Consider the following 27,542-nt stretch of genomic DNA (forward strand, 5'->3'; position numbering starts at 1 on the left):
GAGCCGATACTCTAGTGACTAGTTCAGCGGTCGTGACGTCACGCCAAGGGCACAGTTTCATCCCGATTATTTTTGCGACACGGGTTTTTGCACTGACTGTCCCTGAGGTGTCTGGGCTCTTCACGTATCTGAGAAACAGATAGGAGCGTGACCGGCTGAAAAGACACGCGATGGGTGACCCGGTCAAAGTGCGGAAAATTGTCCCTCCTTTTTTATACATCCAAAATAGCATTTTGTTATTTATTTATTTCGAATAAATTTTATTCAGCTTCCTCCAAGTGAAGGCTGCCTAGAAGACAAAGCTTGCCATAAAATTGTTGTTATAATGGAAAAAAAATAAATAAAACAATGAAGAAGAAAAAGAATAAGAAATAGCACAATTAGAAATAATTGGAAAAGACTAAACAAAACATAATTAATTCCAGAAGAAACAAAACTTCCTAGTATCTATTAGCTATTGGGTGATCACAGTCGTCTATTTAGCACTAGTTGCAAGACCCAACTTAAGTGAGCAGATCGCCATAGCAAAGAGATCAATCTATATAACTGTAGAGATGGTTTCTTAGGATTTTTATAGATTCCTTCACTGCAGACATAGATACTTCAGTGACAAGAGTTTGTCCTAGACCGAACTGGTTACAAAAATGCGCGAATCTTTTTGTGATGGTTCCTCTAGCCCCAATCAGTAATCCAATAACTTCGATCGACGTTAGATGATATTTTTCCTTATAATATGGTATAGTGGCGGCCGGGTAGCTCAGTTGGTAGAGAAGCTGGCTACGGACTGGAAGGTCCGGGGTTCGATCCCAGGTGGCGACAGGATTTTTTCTCGTTGCCAAACTTTCAGAACGGCCCCGAGGTTCACTCAGCCTCCTCAGTCTTTCCCGGGGGTAAAAGGCGGCCAGAGCGTGGTGCCGACCACACCATCTCATTCTAGTGCCGAGGTCATGGAAAGCATGGGGCTCTACCTCCATGCCTCCCCAAGTGCCTTCATGGCATGTTACGGTGATACCATTACCTTTTACCTTTTAATATGGTATAGTGGGGTCGTATATGTCGCATTTTTCCTGATGTATCTCAGCAGGTTGATATTCGTACATTTCCATTCTTACAGTTGGGTCAATTATGAATCCGCTCGTTGATCTTGTCGGGATAGCGATGATGTCAATGCGCCTTGAAGACCCATTTGTGGACAAACCATGGACCTCCTCTTCTACTTGGTAGTTTTTTCCTCGTAGGGCCGATGCTAGGAGGGATCGAATCTTGTGGTGACGACTATTCCTCCGTAGTTCTCCATGAGGACAGGCTCCCAGAATGTGAGCAAGTGTTTCTTTCTCACTCCGACAATGTCGGCAGTGGGTTCCATTCTGAGACCTACCTGGTAGAGCACGTACTGGACATACATTGGCAGTCATCTTAATAGCGTCCTTCCTTTCGCTGCTGGTCAATCCATTCGGTTTAGATAGCCATTTATACCAGGCGTGTATTCTTTATATAGAATGACTCCCTTTCCTTTCTGAGGCAACGTACACCAGGAATCAAATTCTTTGTCTCGTAGGAGTTTTCGTAAAGATGATACGTTTATCTGATCAGAGGAGTCAATATTTGCCAATCCAAGTTTATCCAGACTTGCTTGTATTTCATTGATCAAATCACGTGTATTTGAAACATATATGCTGTTTGTCTTTGCAAGCAATTTGCAGGCGTTGATAAACTGTAGAAAAGCTTCCAAGCTTGCTTTATAAAGACCAAGTAAGAACAATGCAGCAAACTGAAAATATAAACTGTATTGTTTTGAAATTGTTACTATTTTCTTTCTCTTCAAATTTGTAGAATTATTTAGCGTGCTTACTTATGTATCTTTAGATCTTTACTTACTTTATCACTAAATATATTAGGCAGTAATTATAGGTGTATATTTTTATTTGTCCCTATTGTCATTTTCTCTCTATATTTATTTATTTTATTTTCTCACCTCTTTTTATATCTGTTTTTCGTATTTGGCCTGGTGGCCTTAAAAGGCTTAACTCGAACAGATTAAATAAATAAATATTTAAACAAATACATACATACATACATACATACATACATACATACATACATACATACATACATACATACATACATATTCGTACATACATTTATCGCAAACCACAGATTAACTAAATACGGTTTTTCAGCTGACTATTACACTTTTACTACGACACACTAGTCCACACCTGTGGAGTAACGGTCAGCGCGTCTGGCCGCGAAACCAAGTGGCCCGGGTTCGATTCCCGGTCGGGGCAAGTTACCTGGTTGAGATTTTTCCGGGGTTTTCCCTCAACCCAATACGAGCAAATGCTGGGTAACTTTCGGTGCTGGACCCCGGACTCATTTCACCGGCATTATCACCTTCATTTCATTCAGACGCTAAATAACCTAGATGTTGATACAGCGTCGTAAAATAACCCAATAAAATAAAAAGGAAAAAACTACGACACACTACTTTTGACCAATAAAACGGTACGAAAGGACGTCTTTCAACCAATCATGGCTGCTTATCGCACAATTTTATCGCGTCTCTAGCATTCATTTAATTTTATCGCGTCCCTAGCATTTGTTTATTTTTATCACTACTCTAGCATTTGTTTCTTTGTTTGCCAACATTTCAAACTGCATTGGTCTGGACGTCAAAAAACAGAAAATTATAAACCACTCCAGTCGATGCACAGCACTTTCAAATATGACTCGCATTGGCATTCAAGAACAAGAATTAATAAAGATCACTGGTCATAGCTATGCATCTTCCCTGAAACCCTATTTACAAATAAATGAAGAGTACCATTCGGAAATCCTGAATAAGTTGAGGGATACACCATGTACATCAAAGAGTTCACTTCTTTTACGCACACGTCCAATATAACATCAACTGAACCACCAATCACTAAAACATTCCAATTTGAAAATTGTATCTACTTTCAATAATTGTTTCTTTTAAAATTATTCATGTTTATTTTTTATTTCATCATCGTTAATTAAAATGTTTCTTGTTTATTTCATCATCCCTAATTAAAACTTTTCTAACACTCGTTTATATTATTTAGGTTATGTTTGTTATAGCTTCTGCTATATGATATTATGGATAGACACGTATCAGAGATTGTTTAATACTAAGATTTATTGAAAATCATCTGTCAAATGACGTTGATTACTGGGATCGGGATAATTGAAGTGGAATGCAACTGTTTTAATAAAAATTAAACTGAATCAACAAAGCCTTCTTGACCAGTAACCGTCCACAGAGTTCAATGAAGATTCCATAGTTGGCACAACTTTTAAGCTAATCATAACACACTACTGCCATCTACTAGCGTAATATTTATAATGTCGAGATGGTACAAATTTGAAGACAGTTTTGTATTTTTTTTTATTGTATTGGAGTATTTCGTTACTTCTAATCTTTATATACTTTCTTCTAATGGTGTAATAGTCAATTAAATCCCACTCGAGTTTTGATTTTCTCTAGATAAATCAAAACCTCTAGTGAGATTACTGTTGATAAAATAAAAAATGTTATGTTTTAAGCCAGGCCAAAATATCTAATTTTAAACTCGTGAAATAACGCGAAATTTTATATATGCACACATTTTTTTTTTCGAAATTGGTATTTTTCAATAGGAATGTTTATGTTATTTTTGATGATATTTTAATTTGAAGTGTTCAAAATATTTATTTATTAGAGGTCACATAGATATGTGCGTGAATTAATATAAGTTTTGGTGAAGCTAAATTCCTTGCCCGCTGTACTGTTGGCAGGCATGACAGTGATTGGAGTTAGCTGAGTTTACTATTTTATTTTAATTAGGTGGTAGAAATTACTTAAAAATTGTGATTAAAATATATTTAATGTTTATATTTATGTACATAATTTTGAATTTAATATTCAGAACCTATTTCTATATAGAATTTCCAATCTTATATTCAAATCGTATTTCGAGTTACTTTCTTTTGAAATATAAAGTAGGAAATAACCTGAATACTCTTGTGGTACCTATTAGTATATATCATGCAAACGAAGCACCGTAATTTCCCATAACTATGGTCCTGGAAGTCCAGTAGCGGCTGGTGGTCAAAATAATGAGTGTGCTACAATCTCTATATCGGCCTACTGTATACACTTATATGTAGTTATCTTAATTTGAGACTCTCCTAATGACGAAATATGGAGTTCCTTCCTACTGCAGAACTTGTCAATTACCCTGGTGTTAAACGTTAAACCCCTCCACCCTGGACCATCCTGGACTTTATACTCTTTTCTATTGACATACTGCAAGAGCAGTGAGGCGATCCTGGGACATAGTGTTCCTTAAAAACATTTTTATGCGTTTCAAGCAAGAAAAACATCTTTCTGGCTCAGCAGTGGTCATTGGTGTTGTAACCAAAATATTTAACAACTTCGTTACTTCACAGAATGAATCCTGTGAATTGTTGGAGACTATGTATTGTAACAATTAAACAGCTCCATTATATTTCGGAAGTCGGGTCTTCTGTATAGAACTCGAAGTTGTGTCTTTAACATTCTTTTGTTCATACGATGAAAGAGTAATGGAACGGAGACATGGAAACATCATATGTACTTCGGTACATTAAAATAATATATATTCCTTTGTTCAGTACAATATAGCTGTTGACAGCAACTTAAAGTTCGCGTTCAGGAAAATTATGCAAAAAATTGTCAAAAAATTCGCTGTTTAACAATTTTGTTGCGTCTAGGTAGCTTAAAGATTGGAAACGATGAGTAGTTTCCTGAATTATACGCTCACATACCTCCTTGGCATCAATTTTCTGGGATTCAATTTTCCGTCGCTTGCTGACTGATTCAGGAGGAACCTCAAAAAACTGGTAGATGGCAGCAGCAGTCGAACATTTGAATTACCAAATACATTGTACATAGTTCCGAGTTCTTCCACAAACAAGCATTCTTTCGTTACGCTTTACTTTTGCAATCTCTAAGCTGTGTTGTGATGAAGCTAACTACAGAATTTCCCCGCGTAAAAATAGCCAATCAGAGCACTTATTTCAGCTTCGCACATGCGCATTAACTGTCTACATCCTCACGTGGAGTTTTGAGTAGCACAACGAACCCCCTGAGGCACCAAAAAGCGAAGACTAAACACTCTATAAAGCGCCATGAACATAACCACGGGAAATTTTCAAATGACAGATTAAATACTATGGTATTGCAAATACTTTATTTGAGCAAAAATTATCATTGTGCTGTAGCACTGTAGCACATAAGGACGGGCCGCCCCTGCCTGGAACACAACTGTGGTCCACAATACAACCATTCAAATTTTGTACTGCATAACGTAGTACTTCGTTTATCTATATCTTTGCTGAATTGTAGTTAGTTTAAAGCCAAGTCACTGCAGCTATTTACGAACGGTCTATGTTACTTCCACAATGTTCTAGAATGGTTGTATCGTGGACCATAGTTGTGTTTCAGGACCATAGTTATAGGAAATGACGGTATATGAGACTCTTATATTAATTTCTCCACATAACAGGCAAGTGCTTGTAGAAAACTGCAAGTTATTGTTAAAATGTACAAAGATCCTTAAGATTCCCTTGATGGTACAGACCCGTAGTCTTTGTAGGAATATTCAGTAATGTATTTTACACAACGAGAGTCAATAAGTCATATTTTTTACATACGAAATGACATCATATTTCAGTAATATATTTTACACAACTAGAGTCAAAAAGTCAATTTTTTAATGCGAAATGGCATCAGATTTATGTTTTTGTACGAAGTAACGCCACAGTCTAGTATATACAGTCGCGAAGCTCAATACGTAGTAAATATGCAAACATTAGGTAGTTGCTCACCACTAGGATCGCTAATATCGCCTCATTACAGACAATGCGAAATAGTACTGTCATAGTCTATTGTTTCTAGCACCCTCAAAACTCAAGCTTCGTGACTGTATACAGTAGACTGTGGTAACACCGAAACTGTCAAGTTTTTATACCGAAATTTAACATTTTTATTCACCGCAAATTAGGATCTATAATAATAACTAAAATAGAATCTCGTCGTCAATACCTAATCACTCTGTTCACGTAAGTGCCCTAATTGTTACTATGCATGCAATTGGAGACGAGGAACTCTGGTTCAAATCCTGGGTGATAATAATATACCTTCAATTACCAAAAATCTTCTTCGGAAAGAAAGTAGAACTGGGAGGCCGATATCAATGCACTCACAGTATATTAAAGGACCATGTTCCTGGAGAAAGGCTTCCAGGCAAAGTTTATGGACTATTTTTTGCCTTTGTCAAAGTTCAAGTTCGCTTGCATGTCACTCAGAGTATAGTGGATTCTACCTTAGTGGTGCCCCAACAACAGAAATAGAATACTTAACACCGTGGAACTAACGTAATCCAGGAAATCCTTAATGAACTTATTTTAAGGCGATAACAATAAATAAATCTATTCCTAGAGCATAAGAAACTAGTTTTCCTCCACCTCAGTATTGAGACTTATGTGTTCCGTACTCCAGTCAAAGAACATCACATCCGACCGTTTTAACGGTCTTAGTAATAAAAACTCTATATACAGACGTTTAACTGTCTTATACTTATACAATGAGTAGCTCGTTTATAAGTCGTGTGTAAATTCCTTACTAATAATCACTACATACGTCGTGTATAACAGTACAACTCTTACACAGATACGTCATAGTTTCGTCATTACTTCGTTACGAAAGGTAATAGAATATCTGAGGTTCTCTATTGCATCCGGTAGAGCGCTCTAGTGTGGCGTGTTAAATATCGATAGTACAACTGGCTCTAATCGATTTCCACACTACATTTCGGTCAAAGAGTACAAGCTACAGCAATATTATTCTAATAATTCTATGATCTTTGGTTTGTTCTTCTATGGTTACAAGGTAAACATCATCATAAAATGACAGTCGATACGAACAGCTGTTAGAGGGCGGCCATTTTTTCCCTATATACAACGCCTAAACAAAGGGTTTCGTGTATATAACTACTGCAAAGCAATTCCCATTGTATAGTTACAGCCTGTTTATACGTCCATAGCTTATTCACGGTTTATTAGTAACGTTTTCTGTCTCAACTCTGCATAAGTCTCGTATAAAAATTATACACGGTTTATTAGTAAAACTGTAAGCAAATACTATTGAAATAAATAAAATAATAAAATAACAATTGGAAACATCTTTTGAAGAGGTGGAGAAGTTCCAAATATCTTGGAGCAACAGTAACAAATATAAATGATACTCGGGAGGAAATTAAACACAGAATAAATATGGGAAATGCCTGTTATTATTCGGTTGAAAAGCTTTTATCATCCAGTCTGCTGTCAAAAAATGTGAAAGTTAGAATTATTTATAAAACAGCTATATTACCGGTTGTTCTTTATGGTTGTGAAACTTGAACTCTCACTTTGAGAGAGGAACATAGGTTAAGGGTGTTTGAGAATAAGGTGCTTAGGAAAATATTTGGGTCTAAGAGGGATGAAGTTACAGGAGAATGGAGAAAGTTACACAACACAGAACTTCACGCATTGTATTCTTCACCTGACATAATTAGGAACATTAATTCCAGACGTTTGAGATGGGCAGGGCATGTAGCACGTATGGGCGAATCCAGAAATGCATATAGAGGGTTATTTAGGAGGCCGGAGGGAAAAAGGCCTTTGGGGATGCCGAGACGTAGATGGGAGGATAATATTAAAATGGATTTGAGGGAGGTGGGATATGATGATAAAGAATGGATTAATCTTGCTCAGGATAGGGAACAATGGTGGGCTTATGTGAGGGCGACAATGAACCTCCGGGTTCCTTAAAAGCCAGTAAGTAAGTAAGTACTATTGAAATAAATATTGAAATGGAGCATGGTGATAGAATGGTGCAAAAAAGCGGGAGAACCCTGAGAAAACCTTCCGGATTTTCTCTACAGGAAAAATGACTCCTCTATTGTTGGGGGTCGAACCCGGGTCTACAGTCATTGTAAGCCAGTACTCTACCAACATCGCTAAAGCGGCACAATTGCATTTGGTCTCGGAATTTTAAATCGAGTCTTTGTCATGGAAAACTAACTACAGTACCGGTACTATAAATTAGGTAAAAGGTATAATACCTGCAAAGAACGAGTTAAGAACTTTGACATTTTTTTTTGGGAAAGGTAGCGTTTTCATTTTATCGAAGGCGAAAAATATCCATAATCAAAATTTTGTGTGTATCTCTTAATTCGTACAGAATGATCCAGGCAACGTTGCGATAACTTGCATTTTCTCCATAATATCGATTAGTATTATTTAAATACCATAGTGTTTTTAAACGCTTAAAAAGTCATGCAAAGCTTAACCTAGGAATCCATGAATAATCAGGGAAATGTTATTTAAAGTCGAAATATAAAATGTTCATGATTCATACAAGTTTCTAAGAATAAATTTAAAATTGCGGAGAAGATTGTTACGTTTCCAGAAATATCAGCATTTTCATACTCTAACCAGCATCAATTCTATTGTTTGTAAAATTTTATTGTAATACTTTATGGCGGTGTAATATAATTCATATTATTTTTATTACTTGGTAGTTGACCGACATAATTTTGTTTAACTGCATAAATTTTTATTGCATACTTGTTTGACATGAAACTAAACAAATGGCAATCATGTTGTTTGTTCATAAATTATTCTGTAGCATTTCAAATGTTTCAGTTATTTAATATTCATGAAATAATTCACCTTCGATTGTTAAAAGCAGATTGTGAGAAATAAATTTTGGAATTCTCATTGTACATGCACTAATATTTGTATAAATGCATATTCACAAAACTGAAATAAATGTTCTTATGCATTGTCTTCCCTTATTCTAAAATATACCATAGAATTATGTTGAATTTTAAATTCCATTTCTCAGTTTCAAATAATATTTCCTTCATTTTTTGAGAGACTCGGAGTATAATCTCTTGCTGGCACTTTAAGAGCTTAAATGTGTGTTCAAATGTTGACACTTGACCTATATGAAATACTTAAAAGGTTTAATAGGTGACAAAGTTAAGTACAATATCTTAGATAATTGTAATTTTGGCAACTAATTATTATCTTACGAGCGAGCCTGGGTTCAAATCCCGGTTTGAATAAGTTACCTGGTTGATAATTTTCTGGGGTTTTCCCTCAACCCATTAAGACGAAATGCTGGGTAACTTTCGGCGCTGGACCCTAGGCTCATTTCGCCGGCATTATCACCTTCATATCATTCAGAAGCTAGATAAATACAACAGATGATAAAACGTCGTAAAATAACACACTAAAAATTAGATTATGTTTCCTGCAGTAATGATGAAAAAGACTGCAGAAGTACAGATCACAAAATTCGTCAATGCAGTTGGAATATTTAACATACTGTTGCCATTTGTTATGTTCGGCTATTGTGAAAGAGTGTGTAGGTGTGTATGCAATGTCTTCCCACTACACTTACGTGATTCGGGTTAAGAAGAATGACAACGCCACGTGGTGTTTTTAGTAGGTTATTTCACGGCGCTTTATCAACACCTTAGGTTATTTAGCGTCTGAATGAGATGAAGGTGATAATGCCGGTGATATGAGTCCGGGGTCCAACATCGAAAGTTACCCAGCATTTGCTCGTATTGGGTTGAGGGAAAACCCCGTAAAAAGACCTCAACCAGGTAACTTGCTCCGACCAGGAATCGAACTCGGGCCACCTGGTTTCGCGGCCAGACGCGCTAGCCGTTACTCCTCAGGTGTGGACGGCACGTCACCATAGTGATGGTCACTGAAAGTTGCTTGATTTCGGTGATCGGAAGTGCAGTTCCTCCCACAGTATTGATTATATGGTGAGATCATTAAATTGAGTCTCATTAGATAGAGAAATTTTCTAGCTAGGTAACGTATGAAAAAAAAATACGCTATAATTAACAACAAATTTGCAAAATTTGTGTAATTTATATCTCTTGCGTATAGTACGCGTAGTCTAAAATTACTATATAAACGCCAATTATACTACTAGTTATTGTTATGGAGGTGTTACGCTTGGGTTAGTGACAGATTCTGTGAAATATGTGCAATGCTCTGTAGGATTTAAACGTCTTAGAGAGTATCACAGTCGTCTAGACAGTAGAATTGTGGTCGTCATGTCAGCACTCGCTGAAAAAAAGCAAAGAGTACGCGGTGCTGTCCCTAGTGCGTGGCATTTTTCTGGTAATAGAGACTAGCCCCAGCGTGCTCTATGCTGACGACCCGTGCAGTGGATGTCTAGTATATATAGACACGAAGTCCGATCCATCCATAGATAGTTGCTAACCACTAGGATGGCAACTATCGCCTCATCCTCATCACTTGCAATATGTAACAGTACTGGAACAGTCTATTGTTCCTAGTACCTCATCAACTTAAGCTTCGTGACTGTATATACCGAACTGTGAACACTCTAAGCAGACTACGTGAAGTATGTTAGCGTAAAGGAGTCCCGAGTGTTTTGTTCTTGGGTAGCTCACATCTTTCACAGATCTTAGCGAAAGTCAAGCGGACACCGACTTGCCAACCATGACCATATTTTTTCTTTTGCTTTGTGTATGATGAATGACTGTCCGAAAATCATGTGACACTACTAATAGGGTGTTCATTTAGACAAAATTAATAGTTTGTCTCCTATCTAACATAATATGTTCATTATAATTTACACAGCAGTTACATGTAGCATATATCTATTGTATACAAAAATCTGATTATGAATTTATAAGGGGAACTACCCCTTTATAGGGAGTGCATTTAGGCAAAATTAAGAAATTGTCTCCTATATAACATATATTCACTAGTGGCTTGTGCAGCAAATGCTGCAAACTAAGTCCATAAGAAGTTCAAATAAAAATTGTTCAGTTTTATTTTCAATGAAGAATATCAATGAAGAAAACCTTAGGGAGGCCGAGACGTAGGTGGGAGGATAATATTAAAATGGATTTGAGGGAGGTGGGATATGATGATAGAGACTGGATTAATCTTGCACAGGATAGGGCCCGATGGCGGGCTTATGTTAGGGCGGCAATGAACCTTCGGGTTCCTTAAAAGCCATTTGTAAGTAAGTAATTAAGTATGAAGAATACCAGACATTTTGAAAGTTATTTGCTTCCATAATAGTGAAACATACTTCCTCTGAATGTTTGTTTTTTGCCAAATACTTTTCCTTGAACCTATCCGTCTTCAGTTCTTGAGTTTCAATGCGAAATCGCAATGTCAGGACGATCAGCAAGTTTTTCGTGTGGGAGTAATGCAGTAGCTATTTCAGGTCATTGCGGATTGTAGGTGAAAGTTGAGAAAATGTAAAGTTTGTCATGCTTTGAACAAAAGACTTAGCATCTTGGTATAGCTGCTGCACGTTTCATGAACTACCCTGAAATGTAGAGGGCAGAATCACTTTTTCCCCACCAATAGATCTTGCTGAGGTGATCAAGAGACTACAAAATCCTGTAACCTTTCATTTTATCAGTAAGTAATAGGCTACCGTTTGGTCTTTTCTTAGGAATTGTAATTTTTGCGCTTCCTCCAGGCAATACCGATCTACCAATTACTGCTGGATTAACTTGTGTAACAATGAATGTTATCCCATATATTTTCAGTAATATATGCTGTTGTGAGGAATCTATTACCGAGATGCGGAAAATGAGGCGAATGATATGTCAGAGTTGTAGAATCTTATTTGCGCCCTGAATAAAATTGTTCATCGTAAACCGTTAGCAGCTTCAGTGTTTCATTCGTTGCTGGTTGCGGGAAATAAACTTACTCATCACGGTAGCAAGAAGTGAAATGGTCTGCTATTTTCCCTACAACAAAATATGCTTGGTAGCGATCACAAATCTAATCGATTAAATTAAATAAATATGAAATTAATTTCGATGTAGTTTAAAGACGCAGCTAAAATAGGAAGCATGACTCAATTACTACCAAGGAAAATGAGAGAATCACACATATAAATAGCCTATCTATATCACACCAGCGTTAAATATATAGAAAAGTCCCACACCACTTGATTAATAATTATATAATTATTTCATTTTTAATAACAATACTGTTACCTTACGTAAGTTTTATAGTTTTCAGTAACACACACACACACACACACACACACACACACATATATATATATATATATATATATATATATATATATCTGTGGCCGGAAGGAAAAAGGTCTTAAGTCAATTTTTTATGGAAGCGGAAACAATTCTCTACAATCTGGTAAAACGGCTGAAGTCAAATAAGACTCGTGACTGGATTTATAGAGCGTTACCAAATGTCCTAAGTACTTTTTGAATCGACCACACACAGAATAAAGGACTTAAGAATATTTAATACTTCATTCCTTACAAACCATCACATGTTTACTTTCCATGTTTCCCTATTAAAAAGGTCTAAATTGTATTTTAGCCATTTTATCACGTACTGATACTCTTTCCTTTTAAAACTGTAAGCTCCAGGGTAAACAGTCCTATAATTGTTTAAGACTCATTTTGCATTCCTACTAATTTACATTTCTCATTTATTTTGACGTGAAAAAGGTCTATGATTAAATAGTCCCTTCTACTCACTTTGGGTTCTAGTCGTAAAAGGGCTTAAGTGCGGCTATTTTTGGAAATCATCAAGAAAATTGTTAAATGAGAAACATTACCTATTTTAGAAGAAATATAAACAAATAATATCCAGGAAAAACTTCTTAATTAAAAAAAGTCTATAACTGACACCATTTTCAATCTTTCTAGTGCTCTCCTGAAAAGTATAAAATTTTTACTTAAGACCGTTTTCCACCCGGCCACAGATATATATACGAGTATATAGCCGTTACTCAGTAAATGATAGAAATGAAGATCTAATGTAAAATATTCTTTCTCTGCGTCTACTTATATGAAACCCCAAAAAGTTTCATTTCATATCATCAATATATAGAGCTGTACTCGAAAATTACAGGCCAGAGAATCAGACCTGTAAATGATTTTTTATACGTTATCAAAAAATTGATCATCCACCTCTGCTTCGGCATGTGGGCGTGAGGCCAGCAGCCGGCTGGTCGGTCTAGTCTCTTCACGGGCTGTAGCGCCACGGATTATTATTATTATTATTATTATTATTATTATTATTATTATTATTATTATTATTATTATTATTATCAAAAAATTACACAAATGAAGATCGACATATTGACATCATGATGTAAAACAATCTGAGCCATCTGAACTCTAAATATGTCAGCAATCCTGCAGGTCATGGCCTTCGTGTAATAGCCTATTGTTTATTGCAATGTGTGTTTTGTTTTATTCTGAAATGCAATTACGTAGTTCTCAAAATTGACGAAAGATGGATTTTGAAAAATAGAAAAATTATGTAGGAAAACTAACGCTTCACTGAAAGTTACTATTTTTCTGAAAATCCTTGGATGCCAAGCTTCAAAATGACGGGTCACTCATTAAAATCCGTTCAGCCGTTTTCCCGTAATTTCCATTAGCAGTTCAAATCATCTATATAGGCCTATATAATTTGAACTGGTAATGGAAATTATGGGAAAATGGCTGAACGGATTTTAATAAATGACCCCTCATTTTCAAGCTTGAAACCCAAAGTTTTTCAGAAAAATAGTAGTTTTCAGTGAAATGTTAATTTTCCTACATAATTTTCCTATTTTCCATAATCAATCTTTCGTCAGTTTGAGAACTAATTTCATTTCAGAAAAAAACAAAACACACACTACAATAATCAATACGCTATTACACGAAGGCCATGACTTGCAGGATTGCCGACATATTTAGAGCTCAAATTCAATTGTTTATTAAAAACTTTAAGACTTACTAAAAATAATTCACAGGTCTTATTCTGCGGTTTGTAATTTTCTGAGTACAGCCGTGTTTTAGATATCAAAATCTACAAAACTTGGGGCGGTTTGATGACATTATTACCGTTAGAAATGAAATATTATTATAGTTAATGCCATGATGTGACTATTTTCCATTAATTATACATATTAATGCTATATTGATGATATGAAAGTGAAACGTTTTGGGGTTATATAAGTAGATGTAGAGAATATCTTAAATTAGATCTTCATTTCTATAATTTACTGAGTGGCGGCTGTATAGTATATATAACTACAAAACTTACGTAAGATAATAATATTGTTATTAAAATTCAAATATTTTTATAGTTATTAATCAAGTGGGGTTGGGTCTTTTTCATATAGGCCTACTTAATGGCGGTGTGGTGTAAGTATTTATATGCGTCATTATCTTCAGTATTGGGTCGAGAGAGCGCAAAAATTTCAGTTTAAGAAAGACCAAAAGGTATTAGGCCTACTTATTGATAAAATAAGAGGCCTACAAAATTTTGTAGTCTCCCGATCATTTCAGCAAGATCTCTTAGCAGGATAAAATGATTTTACCTTCTACATTTCAAGCTCTACATGCAGCAGCTATACCAAGATGCTATTTTTAACTTTCGCCTACAATCCACAATGACCTAAAATGGCTATTGCTTTACTCCCACATGAAAAACCCACTGATAGTCCTATCATTGTTACTTGCGTTTTCGAGTTGAAACTCAAAAACTGAAGGTGGATAGGTTCAAGAAAAAGTATTTGGTATAAAAAAACATTCAGAGGGAGTATGTTTCATTATTATGGAAGCAAATAACTTTCAAAATGTCTGGCATTCTTCGTTGAAAATAAATATACAAAATTTTTATTTGAACATCTAATGAACTTAGTTTGCAGCATTTGCTGTACAAGCCACTAGTATATATAGATAAGTAGACTATTGCTTAACGACTACAGTAATTATCTTAAATGTATTGCTTAACTTCTTTCCACATATCTTTATATAGGTATGCCTATTGTATTTTTATAGCTAGTAAGCTACTGTTTGATTATGCGTAACTGTTCCCTAATATTTTTACTTCTAATTTCATGTTTAACAATTGAATGTACAGTATAACTTTACTCATTCGTATTAATTGGGGGAATTAGTGAAGGTCCGAATTATAGAGAATTAACTGGAACAGGATTCTGTCTTCAATTGAAAATATGATGATATTGTCAAAATATTTGTTTAACTGTTTAGTTTTAATCGTTTTAAAAACATATGAAACAAATCATTAATAAAAAAATATATATGATTGAGTGAAACACAGACATTAAGTCCTTTTTATAATGTCCACAATTTTAATGTCCATTTTATTATGTCCATTACATAGAAGTTCATTACACTATGTCCATAAATATATGTCCAATGAAGTATAAGTCCACTTTATTTTAGTCCAATTACACAAATTTTATGTCCACATTTCTATGTCCATTATATGATTGTACAATACATTATGTCAATCTACAAATTCACTTCAATTCCTTACTCAATCTCTTCATACAGCTTCAGATGATAACTAATAGCTTTGAGGTAAGTTCTGATGTGTCCTTCTTTGTTGTAGTGGTTGTAATTCCGAACGATCTCTTCTACTCTACTTAAATTTCGTAGGTACGATCTTTTAATAGGGTGTCACACATTCAAATGCTCGCCAAACAATTGGATTATTATAATTTCATTATTTCTTTGGTCTTTCTTTATAAATTCCATGAATTTCGAGACTGATGTGTGATGTATTTCTGAAAGCGCTTATGCCAGCCCTCGACTACGTAAGTTGTTCAATGTTGTCCTGCTAGAACCTGATAATAAGTGTTCCATATTTCAGGTGCGATTGTAGATGGCATTGCTCTTCTTCTTCCTCGGGCAGGTGTTCCTCGGATGTACGTTCTTTCCATGTACAATACTAACTCTATTACGTCCGGCTCAATGTTAACTATAAGGCTATCAAAAACAGCTTGAACATCTTCCAGCGATACAAAAGGAATTGACATTAGTTGAGCCATTCAGAGCATAAGTGGTGTAAGTCAAAAATGGGTAAAGAGAGTTAAAGTAAACATTCTGTAAAATACAGCGCAAAGTACCAATTAATATTCAATTTATTTAAACTACTAGCCGTACCTGTGCGCTCCGCTGCACCCGTTAGAAATAAATATAAAGCAATTACATAATTAAAATAGGACTTTTGATCCAGGGAACATTCGTGTTTGATAGAAGGATAAATCGTTTAATATGTTACTTAATTTAAATTGTGTTTAAATAATTAAAATGCGATCATTTCGGTCCAGAGAGCACTCATTTGGTGCAATAACAATTTCTTTAACATGTTTCTTAATTGTTATTACATGCAACCATAGTTTAATGAACATTGACATCATTTAGATTTAATGTCTATACTTTATTTTACCTGCTATATGTTTCCATTGAATTATTATGGTAATAACTTAATTTTAACCCTTCTTTTCTACGTTTTCAGAAAATGGCGTTTGGCCCACTATGGTTCTGAACCCTTCAAATAACTTAAATTATATTATATAATATTACATATTATATCAGAAGTTACTGTAATAACATTATACCGGTAGCATTATGTCCATTTAGAGAAACTACACTTTCCAATGGTGAAATAATAATTAATTATACAAATCGGTTAATTTAGCTTCCGATATTACTTCATGCAAACACAGAAACATTCTCTGTAGGCTATCTTTCATAGCTTTCGATTGTTGCTGTCAAAGGTCCCTTATAGACGAAGTCGTTTGTTTTTTATTTCATTACACGGCCTTAGATGGCAGTTCTTTTAATTTTAAAACTCATTTATCTCATTAAATATCAGTCCTATCAAAATTGTTCAAGGAATAAAACTTATCGCAAATTATTGTTAAAGAAACTTTTGTCATGTAACATTTTTCACAAAAATCAATAATAAGCGAGATATTTCGATTTATTTAATTCAGGCCCCCTTATAACCCCCTTTTAAATAATGTATTTTGAATGCCATATAGCCTAAAATCTAAGTTACAACGAACTTAATTAAATTCTAATTTTCATCGAAATCCGCTAAGCCATTATCGCTTGAAAAGGTAACAAACATACAGACAGACATACAAACAAAAATGTCAAAAAAGCGATTTTCGGTTTCAGGGTGGTTAATTATATATGTTAAGACCAATTATTTTTGGAAAATCGAAAATTACCAGAAAAATTTCTGCTACAGATTTATTATTAGTATAGATTAGTAGTCAGTGGATAACAAGGAGGACATAATTGCTACTTTGCGCTGTATTTTACAGAATTTTTACTTTAAACCTCATTACCCAGTTTTGGCTTACACTACTTTTGCTCTGAACGGGCTCAAATAAAAGTGGGCATTAAAAAAGTGGACACAAATGAAAGTGGTCATAAATAAAAGTGGGCATTAAAAAAGTGGACACAAATGAAAGTGGTCATAAATAAAAGTGGACTTAAATAAAAGTGGACATGAATAAAAGTGGACATAACAGTCATGGACCCAAAAAAATGGACGCACATAAAATGTGGACATAAATGAAAGTGGATAAAAATATTAGAGGACATAAGTCACATGGACATGCTTTCAATGGAAAATTTGAAATTGAACTTCTGCTCGTTTCTCAGACTTTTCCTCGATTTTCAGCTATCTTTCAACATAGCCACCATCAGAATTGAGACACTTGTATTGTGGGATCAACTTTTGTATCCCTCTTTCGTACAACTCTGCCGCCTGTGAACGGAACCAGCATATGACAGACTTCTTCAGCTCTTCGTTGTTGCCAAAACGCTCACCGGAGGGGAGGAATTTCTTGAGGTGCAAGAAAATGTGAAAATCGCTGGGACCAAGATCAGGACTGTAGGGTGGATGATCAAACAACTCCCAGCCAAATTCCGTCAAAACAGCTGCTGTGCGCCGAGCCGTATGTGGACGAGCATTGTCATGGAGGAACACAACACCTGCAGTAAGCATTCCACGCCTCTTGTTTTGAATGCCACGTCGCAATTTTCGCAGTGTTTCATAGTAACGGTCAGCGTTCACTGTTTCACCTCTTGGAAGAAAGTCAATGAGCAGAATGCCCTTCCTGTCCCACCGAGCACATCACTTTCCGCACCGACAGCGTCTGTTTGAATTTCGTCCTGACCGGAGATCCACTATGCTGCCAATGCATTGACTGCTGCTTGGTTTCCGGGGTGAAGTGCGAAATCCAAGTCTCATCGCCCGTGACGATCCTGTCGAGGAACTCGTCGCCGTCATCATGATACCGTTGCAGAAATGTCAGTGCTGCTCCTAAACGTTGCATTTTGTGTTCGGGTGTCAGGTTTTTCGGCACCCACCTGGCACACACTTTTTTGAACAGGAGGTGCTTAGTGACAATCTCATGCAACAAGGATCGCGATATCTGCGGAAAATGGCTGCTCAGCTCCGTAATCGTGAAGCGACGGTTCTCCAGGATGTACTGCCGCACCAGCTCAACACGATCATCATTGATGAGGGACGGTCGCCCACTGCGCTCTTCATCATGGACACTTTGACGACCTTCGGAAAACTGCCTACACCAGCGACGCACCATCTGCGTACTCATGATGTTCGGCCCATAGACCTGACAGAGCTGCCGATGAATTTCAATTGGCGTAATGCTTTGTGCATTAAAGAACTTTATCACCGACCGAACCTCGCAGGCGGCGGGAGAAGGAATAAGAGCTTCCATTTCGGACCACTGCTGCCACGCTACCGGCACCAGGCGGGACCTGTCCGGCTGGCATATGATCGATGCGTCATAGATCTGTTACGGATGCGCAATTGACACGGCTAATTACGTTTACTTTCAAGGGGAAAAATCGGGAAACTTACTTTCTGGATGCGCCTCGTACACTACTTCACCTGGAAGAGTCACGCTATCAATTGTTTCTAAGGCTGTACTGGACGCATTTCTTTTAAGTCAAGATAAAAACCTGATAGTTCGAATTACAGTTCAGGAATTTAGTTAATATATGTAAATGAATCTTATGTCGGGTAATTTGACTTTTTCACAACATTTTTCACTTTTTGCATCCACTTCGAAGCTCAATGTGTGGAATATTTATCTCCTAGTATGTTATGTAAAAAAAACTGAATTATCACGAATTCCGAATTAGTGAAGTCCAAATTAGAGCGGTTTCACTACAATGTCTTTAAGATCAATAGCAATGGTGGCTCAGTATTAGCGTGCTAGGCTTTTTAAGTTAGGAGACCAGATTTCAAAACCGGATCGATTCACCTTGAATTTATAACTTTTGATTTTGCCTGTGGTACAGGCAACACAGGGGTATTCTTCAGATACTCCGGTTCTCCTGTGACATCCCAACAGTTCCCCATCATCATCATCATCATCCATGTATTATGATATAGACCAGTGATGTCAAAGCAAACGCATTTTTCTGCCTTGACGTCGTGTGCGGGCAGCAAGCGCTAAGTATGGAAAGAAGAAGGGTTGTATTTATGAATAAGCAACCTGTTGTATTAAGAAAACAGTGATGCACAAACTTCAAACGGAACGTGAAATGTTATGTCGTTATTTTTATATGGCTTCTTTCTGTTTGATATTATCTATATTGTCTGTAAAACAAAAGTACTAACACTAATTTCTTAATATTGCACTTGTGTTTTAAATCTTAACATAATAGAGAGTTAAGAAGGAATATTCACTTAAATTCCATAGTAGTATAATATTATACTGTATTATGTGGATGAAACACATCATTCATAAAGAAAGTGATATTCCAAAGAAAGATTGAGTATGACATGATAAGTTGGAATTTATATTGATGGTATCTTTAGCCTTACAAAAGTAATCAATAAACTAATCAAAACAATATTACAGTACAAAGCAAAGTTACCTAGATTCTGTATCTGTTTTAAGTGTAACTAATATTACATAACAAAACTCTTATCGCATTATGCTTTTAAGGTGATATTTGTGAGCAACTTCCTATCATCAGAATATTAAATTATTTTCTCGAAATCTGCTGAAACTATAGACCTGACATTTTTATAACACATGGACACGTATCTTTTGCTTATTATGTAACAGTAATTGCTTTGTTAATTCATTTCCTTACAAACAATTTCCATGCGAATATTTTCAAAATTTTCAATACACTATCTTCAGTAATACGTATATACGGTATATTAGATTTACGAAAACATTCTGTAAAGCTACTAAATAAATAGGCCTATACCTGAAAATTTCACTTTTCTATACGAAAAGTTGAGAAAATATTTCTTTTGAATAAACAAATCAATCTTGTGAAAAATGAGCATTAAAATTAAAACTTACATTCTTATAATGCACTTATACTTCTCAGGCAAATCTAACAATTAACATGGATACAGTTTTAATAAATTCTCTTCCTTTTATCTATTGAATCAGTGCTGGGCATCCCTGAATATAGTCGATCAAGTGGCATATACTACCTCTTTCGTCTGTCTCTTTCCTTTCCGCTGTAAAGCGCTCAGGCTCTCCTGGGCTTTAAAGCGCGCGTTTGCACCTGTGGGCATCAACTCACATGCCTGATATAGACTCACCGCCTGTAGTGCACTCTAGAAAATTTCTGACGTACTATGTGATTTACGTTTCCCGGCACTAGCGACATCTATGAACTATATTCGTAATGTTGGGAAGAATAACAACTATTTAAGAGCTTGCCAATGGATAAAAATTACTTCTTTAAAATCTCATTTCTGGAGTTGCAAATACTTATTTAAATTTCGTCATAATTATTTATTTGAAGAACAGAATTCAGCTCTCTTTAGTTCGATTTTACCAGTTCGGTGACTGAGTGTCTTTCTTCCATATGTATCGGATGTGTACCTCTGTATGTTTGTGGTGGGAATTCTTTATCATTCCTCTTAATGTGTATCAAACTAGAATAAAACAAAAAGAATTTAATAATGAATGAGAAGAGATTCGTCAGAATACATAGTTAAACGAAACAAAACAAAACAAAACTAGCGTTTGTCTTATAATAGCAATCTTTCTGTTACTGGTTCAATTTTTACTTCGATATGAGAAATGGCTTATACTAATAATTATCCTAATAGGTGTGAAATTAAGAGTTAAAATACCTGCTACAGAAAAAGTGACTGCTGAAAAATTAATTTCTCTGTAAAAATTTCCATGACGGTTTTAACCTAAAGTTATGCAATTATTCCTTAGTGAGAGGCATAAGAATATCTTTTAGATTATGGAAAAACCAATTCTGTCATTTTCTTGTAGCCAAAACGGTATTTCAAGAATGACCCATGAAGATAATGACAATGATGATGATTGATGATCATGGCGATGACAATGATAAATGCAAAGGCGGTATAAATTTTTTATTAGGTTATTTTACGACGCTTTATCAACATCTTTGGTTATTTAGAGTCTGCATGAGATGAAGGTGATAATGCCGGTGAAATGAGTACGGGGTCCAGCACCGAAAGTTACCCAGCATTTGCTCGTATTGGGTTGAGGGAAAACCCCGGAAAAAACCTCAACCAGGTAACTTGCCCCGATCGGGAATCGAACCCGGGCCACCTGGTTTCGCGGCCAGATGCGCTGACCGATAAATTTTTGTTGTGTAGATTACGCTTATACCACAGTCTACAGAAACAATAGACTGTGCCGATACTACTTCGCATTGTCTGTAATGATGCGATATTAGCGATCCTAGTGGTGAGCAACTATTTATGGATGCTTATTTATTACGTATTGAGCTTCGTGACTGTATATACTAGACTGTGCTTATACACAGAAAAATGAATAGACCTACACCTGTATTCATACATGGAGTGTTGCGAACTAAGTTAATAGATAGGAATGACATGACGTCAGCAAGACGCTTGACTTGTCCTCAGCGTGAGAAGCTGTTTAAGTAGCCTACATTTAGCGTGGGACAGTGTTATATTTTATCGCACAACACCCCGACGTCCGTCAGTAGACCGAATCCTGAGCCAGTCCGTCTCGTCTGCAAGATTTCTCCTGATGTCACTTGCCGACCTGATAACGGCCAGTCTAAGAGACGACATCGCTTCCCTCTCCGGACTCTAATCCCATTATTCATTATGTTCTTCATCTTGGGAACCCTGACTTTGGACACAGAAAAGCGAAAGTTTTGTACATTTTAATGCACGTTGTCGACTACTGTGCCATCCATTTCCCCATTTAAGTGAAGTTGAAGACTGAAACTAAGAGGTTACCATTTCCTTCCTTTATCTTGGAAATTACTCAACCAATAATGACCAAATTAAAAAAGAAATCTGTATATGTGTCTTGCATATGTCACAAGAATTTCATTCTGTGATTGGATGAATTTTTAACTGTATTGATAAGTTCTTTGAAATTACGTTTTTCTTTTCTGTAACATAGGTTTTTAATACACAGTAGTACTTACTTATTTACTTACTTACTGGCTTTTAAGGAACCCGGAGGTTCATTGCCGTCCTCACATAAGCCCGCCATTGGTCCCTATCCTGAGCAAGATTAATCCAGTCTCTATCATCATATCTCACCTTCCTCAAATCCATTTTAATATTATCTTCCCATCTACGTCTCGACCTCCCTAAAGGTCTTTTTCCCTCCGGTCTCCCAACTAACACTCCATGTGCATTTCTGAATTCGCCCATACGTGCTACATGCCCTGCCCATCTCAAACGTCTGGATTTAATGTTCCTAATTATGTCAGATGAAGAATACAATGCGTGCAGTTCTGCGTTGTGTAACTTTCTCCATTCTCCTGTAACTTCATCCCTCTTAGCCCCAAATATTTTCCTAAGCACCTCATTCTCAAACACCCTTAACCTATGTTCCTCTCTCAAATATACAGTAGTGGCAAAAAAACCGGACCGACCATTGTAGCTATTTCAGAGCCTTGTTCACTCCAGAGCACGATAGACTGGTAACTAAAGGCTGGTTCACAATAAACCTGGAACGAAAACGGCAACGAGAACGAGAACGGAAAAAATGTTAAAATAAATGTATTTATATGTGGAAATTCACAATTACTCAACCAATAATGACCAAATTAAAAAAATAAATCTGTATATGTGTGTATTGCTTATGTCACAAGAATTTCATTCTGATTGGATGAATTTTTAACTGTATTGGGGGATTCGTTCAGGTTTTATATTGATCGGTTTTATATTAATTGTTGTGGAAATAAAATTAACAGCCCCTAGAATTGAGGATACACCTGCTAAATATAATGAAAAAATTGCTAGATCAACAGATGCTCCAGCATGAGCAATTCCTCTTGCTAGTGGTGGGTACACCGTTCATCCTGTCCCTGCTCCTCTCTCTACCATACTACATAAGTTCTTTGAAATTACGTTTTTTTCTGTCACATAGGTTTTTAATGTACAGTAGTGGCAAAAAAAACCGGACCGACCATTGTAGCTATTTCAGAGCCTTGTTCACTCCAGAGCACGATAGACTGGTAACTAAAGGCTGATTCACAATAAACGAGAACGAGAACGGAAAAAAATGTTAACATAAATGTATTTATATGTGGAAATTCACAATAGTTAATTGTGAATGGTCACATTTAGATACATTTATTTTAACAATATTTCCGTTCTCGTTCTCTTTGTCGTCTTCATTCTCGGTTTATTGTGAACCAGCCTTAAGACTTTTGTGGTTCGAATCCTGCCAGGGAAGGAAACTTTTTTTTGTTCCTTATTCAAATTTATTCCCAATACTTTTCGATTGCTGGTAAAATTCATGTTCTGGGAATAATAAGTTAATTAAGTAGTAAAATATCGCTGCAATTACTTGATATTCAATTCTTGTTTGATATCTATACTTCTTTTATGATCTAATGAATAATAGGTAGCTTACGTATCCTGCTATAAAACGGGGAAATTTTATTTCTGATGATTCATTTCGCTTTAATAGATCTGACGTCAATGTACAACGTTCGCATCCATGTAACAACAATAACAATGCGATGACTATGCACAGTATTAGTAATGTTTTGTTTGGCACTTTATGTTTTAATGTTCGTTGTATAGTTCCATAAAAGTATTTAATTTTGTTTCAGCATTTTCTGATCTTCTGTAGTCAAAATAATATCCCAGATAAATGAGCTCGCTTATCTGTTCGATTATTTTCGCTCACATATGTTTTAATTTAACCGCCACGGTTGTTCATTGCTAGCGCGTTGAGCTTATAAGTCAGGGGGCCCAGGTTGATATCCCGGTCCATCCACCCTGAGTCCTTAACTTGTGTTGGGCAAGCCCGTAGTCAGGGTTTTCTTCGGGTACTCCGGTTCTCCTGTGACGTCTCATTATTATTATTATTATCATCATCATCATCATCATCGTCAGGAAGTGTTTTTTTTATCAGCGTACATCGCCGTCAATTCTCATTTGTTTTGCTATCATAAGTCGATTCAATGTTTCTACATTTCCTTCTCTAAATATCGATTATAATCGATTGAACATGTATGCGGCGATGTGCGTTCTGAATTTGCTTCAGAAGCAATCTCCAGCGATGTGCGACGCGTCCAACGATCTACATTGGCGATCATCGCTGTAAAGAAACCGTGCGCATCCATTTTAACATCTAGGAACTCCAGGCGACAATCGTCAGCGATGTGCGCCCGGCGATGATCGCAGTAAACAAACCGCAGCTTAAGTGTTCCAATATTCTTGGCACTAGCGACTCTATAAACCATGCTTGTAGAATCGGGTTGAATAACGACAAACTAAGAACTCTGCCGCTGTAGGGAAAAATTGTTTTAAATGTATGAACTAACTCGCATTTAAAGACACTTTTCACATATTCTATAAAACTAATAATAGTTTAGCATGCGAGAAATATGTTCGCACATGTATAGAATTTTCTTAAATCGAATTTGACAACGCTATGTGAAATGCAGGTTGTTGCTGAAGTTCGCGATAGCGATATGAGATGTGGATAAGTTCAAGAATTATTCCTGGGATTGCCTGAAATTCGTATTATAGTTGAGGAAAACCTCGGAAGAAACTCAAACAAGTAATTAGCCCGGATTACGAATCTAGATATTTAATCGTTGCTATATTGGTGGTCTGTGTGTGATTTTTGACATAAAACGTCTGTCTTCGAGGTAGAAAAAAAGGAAAATTGTAACGTTTTGACATAAAAAGCTTGCTTTGATCACAGTCTAATATATACAGTCACGAAGCTTGAGTTTATGAGGATACTAGAAACAATAGACTGTGCAGGTACTATTTCGCATTGTCTGTAATGAGGCGATATTAGCGATCCTAGTGGTTAGCAACTATCTATGGATGCATATTTACTACGTATTGAGCTTCGTGACTGTATTATTTGTGATACCATGGAAACAAAAGTGTCAGTCTCGCTCTATTCTCTGTTTAATATATTTCGAAGTTTTCTACACGATAGTCATGGAAATATTGGCTGTATGACTTACGTATATACATTAATATGAAATACACTACGATGCTAAAGTGCATATTGTAGTTATTGCTTTAATTTGAGTATAGACATTTCACCCAATCATTAGAATTTCGTTAAATATTCAGCCAAGTTTTATATCGTTTATTAAACGATGCTGTATCATCTACTAGGTAATTTATTAGGTTGGTGGATAAGTTCGTAGCGTTTTCGTTGCTATGGTAGCTGTGTCACTATAGTAGTATTAAATGAATGAAAGTACAGAAAAACGCTATGAACCTATGCACCAACTTAATACTTAGGTGGGATTGGTGAGATGAGTTAGAATATTATCCGTAAATTTACCTGACATTCGCTTTATAATTGAATAAAATCTCGGAAAGTTCACAACCCGATTAGTAGTAGTATTTAGTAGTATTTATTTATTTAACCTGGTAGAGATAAGGTCGTCAGGCCTTCTCTGCCCCTCTACCAGGAGATTCCAGCTACAATATCAACAATAAAATTACAATTAGTATTAAATTTACAATTACAATTACAAATCCATGTACTGTGGGTCCCTATCACCACGGCATGGCGCGTCCTCAGGTTGCGGATAGAGGAGACGGCCTCCAGATATGGAGGGTAGCTGCGAATATATTGAATAAGCAGTCGTGGACAGCCGATAAGGGGTGGTCCTCCAGCTTGGGGGTTGGGCGAAGGGCTAACAACCCATCACCGTAAAAAACAGCTTGTTACGTATCCCTATAAAAAAACAACTTTGCCACATCGAAAAATTTAATTGTCAAAAGTACAACATTCCCCCATAAGGATATACATAAATATACTTGGACTTCTCCAGATGGATTGACACACAACCAAATAGATCACATCTTGATAGATAAACGGAGACATACTAGTATAGTAGATATTCGAACTTTTAGGAGTGCAGACTGTAATTCTGACCATTATTTGGTGTTGGAGAATTAAGACAAAGATTATCAGTAGCCAAGCGAGTAGAGCAACAAGTTAATATTACTAAATTCAATATTTTGAAATTAAAGGACGAGGAAGCTAAGCAAAATTATCAGGTCGAAATTTCGAATAGGTTTGCCACTTTAGAAAGTTCCGACGAAGTTGAGAAAGAATTAGATGTTAATAGCGTGTGGGAAAATATCAGAGATAGTATCAAAATTGCAGCTGAGCAGAGCATAGGTTATTATGAAACTAAGAAAAAGAAACCGTGGTTTGATGAAGATTGTTGCATGGTAGTAGAAAGAAGGAAACAGGCAAAATTGAAATTCTTACAGGATCCAGTTGAGGAGAAGAGAGATAATTATTTCAATGAAAGACGGGAAGCAAGTCGTACACTTAGGAATAAAAAGAGAGGTTACTTGAAGGAAAAACTGAATGAGGTAGAAACAAATAGTAAGAATAAAAACATTCGAGATTTATATAAGGGTATAAAGGAATTTAAGAAAGGATATCAGCCAAGGGTAAACGTGATCAAGGATGAGAATGGTGACTTGCTTGCAGACTCTCCATCAATCCTAAACAGATGGAAAAACTATTTTGCGCAACTACTAAATGTACATAGGCCAAATAGAAATGATCGGGACGAAATTGAAATACAAACTGCTGAGCCATTTATACCCGAACCCACGCTTTCAGAAGTCGAAATTGCGATAGAAAATCTGAAAAAGTACAAGTCTCCAGGTATCGATCAAATTCCAGCAGAATTAATACAAGAGGGTGGGAGTGCATTATACAGCGAAATTTATAAACTTGTACTTGCTATTTGGGAAAAGGAAATTGTACCAGAACAATGGAAGGAGTCCATAATTGTACCTATTTTTAAAAAGGGGGACAAAACCAACTGTGGTAACTTTCGAGGAATATCACTTTTGTTGACGTCGTACAAAATTTTGTCCAATATTCTTTTGAGAAGATTAACTCCGTACGTAGATGAAATTATTGAGGAACATCAGTGCGGTTTTCGGCGTAATAGATCGACTATTGATCAGATTTTTTGTATTCGACAGATAATGGAGAAAAAATGGGAGTATAAGGGTTCAGTACATCAGTTATTCATAGATTTCAAAAAGGCTTATGACTCGGTTAAGAGGGAAGTATTATATGATATTCTTATTGAATTTGGCATTCCCAAGAAACTAGTTCGATTAATTAAAATGTGTCTCAG

At 36.1% G+C, this 27,542-nt stretch overlaps 1 protein-coding gene across 1 annotated transcript in view; it reads right to left on the minus strand.

Moving 5' to 3' along the window:
* Cad99C (cadherin 99C) overlaps nucleotides 1-27,542 on the minus strand; it is a 466,185-nt gene that overhangs the window by 94,188 nt on the left and 344,455 nt on the right. The gene's annotated exons all lie outside the window — the stretch shown is intronic.

This window comes from Periplaneta americana, chromosome 8 (genome assembly GCF_040183065.1).
Source record: "Periplaneta americana isolate PAMFEO1 chromosome 8, P.americana_PAMFEO1_priV1, whole genome shotgun sequence".
Classification (NCBI taxonomy): domain Eukaryota; kingdom Metazoa; phylum Arthropoda; class Insecta; order Blattodea; family Blattidae; genus Periplaneta; species Periplaneta americana.